Source organism: Equus przewalskii, chromosome 25, assembly GCF_037783145.1.
Source record: "Equus przewalskii isolate Varuska chromosome 25, EquPr2, whole genome shotgun sequence".
Lineage (NCBI taxonomy): Eukaryota > Metazoa > Chordata > Mammalia > Perissodactyla > Equidae > Equus > Equus przewalskii.
Genome location: NC_091855.1, coordinates 40,398,906 through 40,408,899, shown reverse-complemented (window position 1 = coordinate 40,408,899; position 9,994 = coordinate 40,398,906). Strand labels below are relative to the sequence as shown.

Genomic DNA, 9,994 nt, shown 5'->3' with positions numbered 1-9,994 from the left:
AAGCCCTGAGTGTGAATATGTCAGCCAGTCTACAGTCAGAAGAGAAGAATCAAAAAGCAGAGTCTAGGTTGCTGTTGGGTGTTTTTGTTAGCGACGGGCACCAACGTACTGCCATCCTGGGAACAAGTTCTTTGACATGCGGGGGAAGCATTGACTTCATTAACTTGTGTGGGAGCGAGGAGGGAGATGTCCCTGGGAACTTTTTGCAGTCTTGCAGCAAAAGGATGGTGACGGTGTGTTTCATATCGAACTTGGCATAAATGGGAGTGATGGCGGTGTTCAGAGGAGTTCAGATGGCATTTCCAGTTTGTCTGCAAGAGCCTAATTACTGACCTGACACCCATTGCTTCAAATAGGCCCAGGAAGCAGCTAACTGGTATATGGAAGCATCTGGTAATGCAATTACCCTGTCAGCTCTTTATCCACTTGTAGCCCTGTCATTAGACACGTTTCTTCCTTGATAGTCTTAAAATGTAGAGTTACCAACCAGAGCAATTTAAAATGATATATAGTTATTTTTGACTCCCCTCTTGTCGGAAGAGAACTTCATAAATGATGTCACAATAAACGGAATGTGAGAGAAATCTCAGAAATGAAATTTGTAAGGGCAGAGACTGCGGAAGAAGAGAAAGATCATCGCCCAGTCTCCTGAGTGCTAATGAATTTATGGGGAAGCAGCGTTAATGAGTTCCTAGGAAGAGATGTTGTCAGGGGTTGCAAGGTAATAGTGAAGAGCTATGGAGCCAGGAGGCAGAGTTGAAAGCATTCGAAGTGGACCCCAAAGCTCTAAAAGGGGAGAGTAGAAAAATTAGGGTGAAGGTCCCCAAGCTAGGTAAAAACTCAGCAAAACAAACAGGATGATGGAGAAAGATGGGAGTTCTGGGGCCCTGGAGCGATGAGAAATGCTGAAGATGGAGAGCCTGCTGCGAAATTTACAACTCCTTATTTTTCTAGGAACTGGGAGAAGGGGCTGGGAGTGGGGAGAATGGGGTCTTTCACAGCTGCCCCCTAATTAGTAGGGACCGTTTGAAAGATGGACAGTGTGTGATTGAAGACTGTGGGAAAGCTAGGTTGATCATGTCAGGCTTGGGGATACCAAAAGATGTGCCACAGTCTTGAGTTGCACGTGGACAAATTTCATTCTTTTTATATTTGACTGAGGAGGGATTTAAAATTCAGAGAGGCTTAATTATTTATTTGCCCAAGGCTCACATAGATCCCAGGTGTGCAACTCTGATTCCACCTACAGTTTTTGGAGTTTCCTGTGAAAATGCAGATACAGTCCTTGGCCCAGAGAGCTCACAGTGGAAGTAGGGGAGGCAGGTACACATATTCCAACAACAATATGATGTGGAAGGCGTTAGAGTAAAATTATTGCCCCTAGACTTATCTCCAGCCTCATATCCTACTAGGCTGGTATTTCCCCTACCAGATATCTGTGGGCATCAAGTAAGATCAAGGATGGGAAATGGTCATGTAAACTCCAGAGATCTCTGGAAAACTGATGAAGTACCCTATGTGGTCCTCTGAACAGCCTTGGAACAACAATGCTGCCCAATTTATTTGGGGAAAATCTTAAGGTAAACAGGTAATCCTGGTTGTGCGAGTACTAAGTACATTCGTCCCCGCTCCAGATTACCAAGGCCTTCCTCAGTACATCTCTTACTTCCTTCATTCTTTCATTAGGAACCTGTTCAGTATCCACTGCATCCCAGATCCTGTGCTTGGAGTGCGATGTTGGAGAGCAAAGCCAGAAGAGATCTCAAGGAGCTTTCAGCCTGGGAAGGGAGGCCAACTCTTACCAATAGCCGCCATGTGGACATCAATCGTGATGTATGTGTTTCTCGTCTCAGTGCCTGTCTTCACTTAGGTCATGTTCCTCATCTCCCAGATGAATATCCCTCTTTAAATCTGTCTTGTCCTTGAAAATTTCCCCAATTGCACAAAGCTCAGGAGATTGACATAGCCCCTGTGTCCTCAATGGGTGCTTTGCACACGTCCTTGGAAGCACCCCCACATTTTACTGTGACTATGTCTCTGCCTGCTTGTCAGATAGAGTGGATTGTCCACATTAAGAGAGCAAATAAGGCCAACTAGCACTGAAAACCCGGCACCAACATGGCGGCCAGTATAAATGAGAATTCCAGAGACAACTGTTGATTGTATGAATTAATACCGGCTTTTTGAGTGAGTAGGTTCTTCTCCAATTTCCTGTCCATAAGTGACCTGGATGAAATCTGGCTTCTCATAAATAATGGATTGTAGTCATTTCATGGGCCCCACAAATCTCAGAATCGATCACATTTCTCTTTTCATCTGGCTTCTAGGAAGCTCAGAGCTCACTTTTAGCATAATATGGAACCATCTGGTTTGCCTTTCCAGTTATTCACCTAAGCAATAGCTTTTTTCCTTTTTACTGTAGGGTCACTCTGATTTCTTCCCATGTTTATGTTATTGTGTCATCATGTCCATTCATTTTTTTACAAAGGGGAGTAATACACTTCTTTTAAGAGATCTGGTTGATGGAGTTGTCTGGGTGGCCCCACACCTTAAATTGCTTGGTCATTGACTGTAGATTCATTGCATGCTCTTAAATGATAACCTTCCCTCTCTCATTCTCCTGGAGGGTCTCTTCGACAAAATACGGTATTGCACACAAGCACATTCAGATGAAAAATCCTATCACTGGTGATAACTTAGAATGATAGAATCTTAATAAACTTTCTGTGTTTGATTGGCTGGGATAACGAGAGATACATATCATGTGTGATAGCTGCAAGACAGAAGATAAGCTGGTCATCATTTTCAGATAAAAATGCCCATCCATCCACAGATTGCAATCAGGAGACTGCCGTGGAGTTCTTGGTCTATTCCAGTTAATTAAATGCTAAATGAAATTCAGAGTTCTGGCTCCTGGAGATTCAACAATCTACTGCCATGTGCTGTAAAGGCACAGAATAGAGTCTGAAAGACTGGCAGAGGAGCAAGTAGTTGCTCATGAAATACTCATCCTCTTGGCAACTCTTTTATTTTTGGAGAACTCATCTGCAAATCTAATTGGGGTGATGTCTGAGCTCCCCTCTTTCTTTGACAGCTGTGGGTGACAGGTTCTGGGAATCAGGATGTGAATATCTTTGGGGGACCATTATTCTGCCTATCACACCCAATGTACAATTTATTGAGAATAAAGGAAAAATAGTTGGGTTAGAAATTATCAAAGACATAATAGAAGATTTTTTTTTTTCCAGAGCTGAAAGGTCACATGAGTAATTGGATTGAATGAGCTTTCCCAGTAGGGAGCAGAATGAGTGAAAAATGACCATTACTAGACATGCCAATGTGACATTTGAAACATGGAGGATAAAGCACTTATCATTAATGTTTTCAGAAAGAGTGTGGGAGGGAGAGGAAGGAGAGAGAAAGGAAGAGAAAAAGGAAGAGGGAAAGAGAGAAAGGGATGGTTGGGGGAGAGGACTGGGGAGGGAGAGAGCAAAAAGGCACTTGGAATGAAGTGAGGGCAGTGAGCAGAGAGGAGCCGAGAGCCCGTGGAAGAAGGAAGGGACAATGGTTCACTCATCTAGATCCCCAGTGCCTGCAGGACTGGTATACAGCAGACGCCAGGTTTCCCAGTTTGTTAAGTAAACAGTAACTTGATTCTTAACTGTTAGATGTCATGTTCTTGTTTAGCTCTGCTACCCCGGAACCAATCTGATGCCCCATCAAGTTGCAGAAAATATGTTGACCAACCCCAGTTAATAAGACTCAGTGTGAGCTAACCAATAAGGCACTTTGGGAGTTTTTCAGTTTCTCTTATTCAAAAATTCAGCCTAGATTTGTCACCTGGGAGGGAATCTCGTGTCGCCTCACCTCTGAGAGTTCACTGATATCAATGCCTGCTGGGGAAGCATTAAGGTGCTAGAATATTTCAGAAAGAGCTATGTTGCTTGGCACTATTTAGAAGAAGTTTGCAGCAAGGGAAAGACAAACAATGCTTCTGCTTAAAGCTTGTGAGTATTGTATTATCAAATAACACATACTCGAAGCAGCAGAGGTGTTTGCTCTTGGTTGAATTTCTGAGCTCACTGGTTCTTTGGTTTTATTTTCTGGTTGGTTTATTCATATTCTCTTTGACTTTTTCCATTGGACAAATATTTACAGGGTACCCACATGTGCAAATGAATGCCATGGGCTGCCACAATGACGAGACGTTCACCTCGGGGCATCTGAAAGCACTGGTTCCCTGCCTAGAACGCCTGTCTCTCTCCATCTGCTTCTGGTCATCTTCAAGACTCTCCCGAGCTCTCCTTTCCGCAGAAAGCCTTTCCTCCCGCTAGACCCAAACCAGCCAGGGTCAGCTGCTCTTCTGGGCTCCTGGACTTTGCCTCTGACTACGGAGTCCCTAGAGACATACCTACCCGAGCTTAGTATCAGGGAGAGAGTTACTTCTCCTGAAGAACTGGTGGGCTGCCTCTGTTCTGATGACCAAGGTGAAGGGTTGCTCGTGAGCTCCCCTTTCCCTTGCTGCCAAGAACCTTGCTGCCAGAAATCATATTAACTCTTATACTGCAAATGATGGCACTTTCCCTTTTTCTTCTTCCTGTTTTCAATTTCATTTTGTTTTGTTAACTTGCCATCACTATATTTGTTTTAAACTGACTTAAATCCTCCCTAGCAGTACATAGGGTATAGATAAATAAGTATTTGTAGATATGTAAATGAGGAAATTGGAAGAGACAGGTCATAGTTATATATTCCTCTTGGGACTAAACTCTTGGTGGTAATAATAATAATAATAATTAATAGTAAAGAACAGTAACCCAAAATGTGCAGGACTTTACAGATTACAAAAAAGTTGTGCACACATCAGTCCTGTGATATCCTAAACCTCACAGAAATCTTTGATGTTATCCTAAGTAGCACCCTTGATCTTTTCTGTAAGGTGACAAGGAAAAGGATGAAGCAAGAAGACTGTCCCTGTAATGCACAGTTGTTCTGGATCTAATGCTGCCCTGGTTCCTCCTCGTGGAGGCCCCCCAGTCCTGCGGCTGCTGTCATGTGCTCATCTCGTCAGAGACTGTAGTCACAAAGCCTGAGTCCAGATTTAGCTTCTTTTTTTATTTTGGACAACTGATCGTTGGGGAAACGGGTCTAAGTTCTTTTACGGCGTTATTTTGGAAACAAAGATAGCCATCATCCAGGGATGCTTGCCTTCTCCCATTTGAGGGATGAGTGATTAGGGGTCCAGAGAGTTAGTGATGCTGCCACAGCCACAAGGCAAATAAACAGCCACAATTTGAACCCATGTCTGTTGTTGCAAGTCCAGCTCCCTTCCCAATGCACCTTGTCCTTGTTGGTTTATTGTTGTTGTTGTCCTTGTCCTTGTCCTTGTCCACTTATTATGCACTTAAGCTATGCACCAGGTACCTGCAGCTCCCTGATGCTTCTCTCACCTGCTCCCCACGGCCTCCTGGGCTTCCACCTCTGCTGGGATTGAGCTGCTTCCTCAGAACCCAGGGGTCCAGGTACAGTCCCTCTACGTTGAGCGCTTTTTCTAGAGCCTGGGGCTGGGGAAGCAACCTAACTTGTGAGCATTCCATCTCAGGACAGAAGGAAACTGGAGTCCTGAACCGGATTTCTTTGGAGGCATAAGTCTTGTTGGCACAATGGGGCAGAAGTCACACCGCAAGGACATGGCGCCTGCATCTGTCTGCTTAGAGATGGGACCCATGGACCCCTCGCTTGTGATCCGTCGTTCTTCACTTTAGCATTCAACTCTTCCTATTATTCCACCTTAACTTACCTTTTCAGTGGCGTTTTCCACATGTATCCACTGGCACCTTGTAGTCTGTCAAAACTGGATAATTACTTCCTTTGCACTGCCCATCCCCCTTCTTATTTAGCAGCTCTGCACTTTGCACATATCCCATGCTCAGTAAGGGTATAGCGATCATGCTGAGTACAAGTGAACTGGCAAATAATTGTGAGTTTTTCTGATGTTTGGGGCTGCTCACACCTCTACTCTCCACCCACAGTGAAGGAAATCAAGAGTTGCCTATGTCTGACAGAAATATATCCAAGATCTTAGAATATAAGATTAGAGTGACAGAGAAAGTACCTCAAGGACAAGAGAGCTTCTGCTCACACAGAGATTACTCTTTATGACATGCTCTGAACCTATTTGTCATAGTCTAATTATAGACAACTCAAGGAGGAGGGCTTGCTCTTCTCTCCCTGGGAGATTCTTGGATGAATAACTTTCAACTCAGGGAATGTTCTGGAATTCATACCAAATTTCTGTCCTTTAGAGTGACCTGGGTTTTCTCCTTTATCACTTAACGCATATTTATTACACACTCAGTAAAGCTTAGCCAGGCACATTGAAATACAGAATCAGGAAAGATGCCAGCCCCTGATAGTCTCGGTAGGATTGGTGTAATAGATGTAAACCGCTCATCTTTTACGATGCAAAGCAGGTTGTGGGAGTGACCAGAAAGAGCATGGGCTCTTTGGATAGTGGGGAGAAGACCTGCGTAAATGTCTTGGGGGCCCTGGGAGGGACATTGAGATGAGGCAATAGATAAAATGGGACGAGATCAGGGTTGGCCTTGGGAAGCCGGGGAAGCCTTACATGCTAGCTCTGGATGGCTTTCGGGGGTCCCTACAGTTGGAGCAGGGACAATGGTGTATGGAAATCGGAACTATCACTGAAAAAGCAGTAGGTAATAGTGATGGCCTGAACCAGAAGTGGGGCCGGGAGAGAAGGGGAGGGAGCAAGGCCTCTAACACTTTATGGCTGTAGACTCTATAGGACTTGGTGATGAATTTCATGCAAGGTGGTAGAAAGGGGGCTGTCGAGGCTGCTTATAAGACTTGTTGGCCGAGGAAGTGAATGATGGCAGCACTAGAACAATAACAGGAAATGGAATAGAGTAAAGTAGTTCACATTTATTGTGCGTGTAAGTGATGTACCAAGCATTATCTTGGGTGCTCTACATGCCCAATCTCATTTAATCCTAATAAAAACACGGGAAGATAGAAGCTGACATAATCCCCATTTGAAAATGAGGAAACTGAGGCATGGGGTGATTAAGTCGCTTATCTAAGTAAGTTGAAGAGCTGGAATTTCACCCTGATAGTCCAACACGAGTGTCCACACCCTTAATACCGCCAATGAACATGCCAATCAAAGAGGCACAACAGGAAAAGCATGCTTTGAGTAATTACTTGACCAGAAGATTCTTTCCTTGACCAAAGGACTCACTTCAGGGTTTCTATTGCAAACCCTTACGATAAGAATTGTTAAATAATTCTCCTGCCACACACATGGGCACACACACACAACACACATGGACACTCAAAAATGTACACACACACACACACACACACACACACACAAGCTATTGAAGAAGAGATCTGTGTCATAAAAGAAAGTTCATTAGTGTTCGATGTCACTGTAATTTTGGGTGTGACAGCAGCTATCCCAATCAGTGCCCAACCACCTCTATCCAACAACAGAGTGTTAGGGACCCCAGACAAAGTCCGAGACCTCCCAGACAAAATGTTCCCAGTTTGCTTGTTTCCTGCTCTGACTGGGCATTTAGCTGGATCTTGAGCTATTGATTAATTGGCCCGTTTTAGACCTGCCATTGCCTCTTGGGCCATTTATCAGACACCCCTAGGTGCCAGGTATTTGACAAGCCCTCCATAGGCATTTTTGTCACTTGATTGTCAAACAGCCAATATGTAGGCATTATAAGCCCTGCTTTGTAGACGAAGAAACCGATGCAGTTGTTGGTCCAAGGCTGGTGGCTAGTGAAGGGCATAGACTAAGATGACCCATGCCAGTCCTTATTCTGCAGCCAATGGGTGACTGTTTTTCATGGGCTATTTTGGCCTCTTAAATCCCTGCTTTCCCGTGGATTCTTGGGGTTTCAGAGGAGTTTCTTTTGACCTCCCCCAAATAAAGGTTTTGATGCAACAGAAAGGAGCGGAGGTTAGCAAAGGTGATTTGCTACTGCTATGTTGGATTAAAAAAAATCATGTAAAAGAAAACCCCAGCTCTTCACTCATATATTTATAAAGAAATTGGGCTGATTGCAACTTGTTAGATCTGATGCTTCTCTAGTTCCATTTAGGAAAAAAAAAATGTGGCTTTATATTCCCACCCACTGATTTCCAACTAAAACAGAACTTAGTTTCCTGCTGATCCCGCTGGCTTTTTAAATGAAAAACTTATTCTTAAACTACTGGAAAATTATATTTAAAAATCAGCATAATTCCATTGCCTATTCTTTCTGGATTCTTTGAATAATGCAGGGCTGGTTTCTGGAACAACTCTACATAATCTGATGTACAAATTTGGTTATCGACATCCACGTTAACTGGCTATGTGCATTGTTGCTAAGCTGCAGAATCCATTTCTACGTGTTAATTAATATAATCTGAGTTAAGATTTTTTTCCTCTCTAATTATAACTTCTGCAGGTAGGGCTTTGTAGACTTAGGGAGACATCATAATGCATATATTTAATAATATATATATTCCCAATTCTTGACCCACAGAATCATGAGTTGTAATAATAATAAATTGTTGTTTTAAGCCACCAAATTTTAAAGCAGTTTGTTACACAACAGTGAGTAAGTGGAACATTGAGTGTCCAGCCAGAGTCTGTTACATACCACACTCCACCTCCTCCCGCCCCCATTAACCCAGCTATAAATAAAACAGGACAGATCACTTCGAAAAGCTTATCTATACTTGGTCTTAATTAAAGGGAACTCAAAAGCTATGAAATTCTCCATCTCAGTCCTCCTCACTTATCTGAAAGGAATTGTGTAAGCAATCTAATCTAAATTCCTTTCCTGGTGTGAGATCTTAGGGCATGGATGAGCACAGATATACAGTTTGGTGGCGTTATAGCAGGTAGAGGAAGTGGCTGAACCAATCTCGCGACCAAGATTGGAAACAGAAAGCCAATGCCGGTCATTGGGTAAGTCATCAGATCTGGGAAGGGTGGAGCCATCCAGGGAAGATGAGTCATGAGACTGGGATCCTAGAAGACGGGAAGGTTGGTCTGGGCAGTGAAGACAAGAGGGATTAGGGTAAGATGTTCTGGACCGAGCCCAAGACCTTTCCACGGGTTGACGAAAGCCATTCTGCATGTGCTGACAACTGTGTGCTATGAATCTAGACCTACAGGCCTGCTGAAGAGATAAATTAATAGATAGAAAACGCATGAAAGACGGCACCAGTAGTAACACTGCTATAGAGCCACTGTGCTAAGCCTTACGTGTATTAGCTCATCTTACTCTCACAACATTCTTGTGAGGTTGACACTTTCATTTTTCTCTCTTTACAGACGTAGAAACTGAGGCTGATGAAAGGTCACTCCCCTCAAGCTTGCGCAGGATTGTGGCGAGAGGGGTTGAGTTTGAATTCAGAGTGTTGGACTCCAGGGCCCACAGCCTTTCACACTAGCCTTTACTACCTTCCAGGCTACTCTGAAGACTTTACAGAAGGCAGATCTCATGCAGACATGCTCCCTTCCTCGTATCTATGGTACAAGTGTCTCATCTGCACTCTGTGTCGTCAAGAATCTACATGGCCCCCTTTTGAAATTCAAAGGCGTTAGTAGAGTTATAGGAATAAAATGGAGAGCCTGTCACACAGTGTGTAGAGGATTGCTGACATGTACTTTTCCTCTACTCCTGGTAAACTCATACTTTCTTTTATGTATTCATTTATTGGACAACAACCTGAGGAGGGGTAACTCTGTGCTGGGCACAGTGCTCGAGAAATGCACAGACGATGATTCCTACTCTGGGGAGCTCATGGACCAATGGAAGGTAGACCTGGAAACAAGGAAGTGGAACGACTTCCTTGAAGTGTGAAATGTCTTGTATCCAAGGAACAAAGAGAGCGATGATGAAATATGCTTGGGATGATGGGGGAAGGTGTCACAGAGAAAAAAGGTATCTTCAAGGAGCGTATATGG

The 9,994-nt window shown here is 43.8% G+C and overlaps 1 long non-coding RNA gene across 1 annotated transcript; it reads left to right on the top strand.

The window, feature by feature from the left end:
- The first annotated feature begins 572 nt into the window (after positions 1 to 572).
- On the top strand, positions 573 to 9,731 carry LOC103555572 (uncharacterized). The gene is made up of 3 exons (XR_546027.2): positions 573 to 721; positions 1,687 to 1,833; positions 9,359 to 9,731. It is a non-coding gene; the product is annotated as an uncharacterized lncRNA (long non-coding RNA).
- The last annotated feature ends 263 nt before the right edge of the window (positions 9,732 to 9,994 follow it).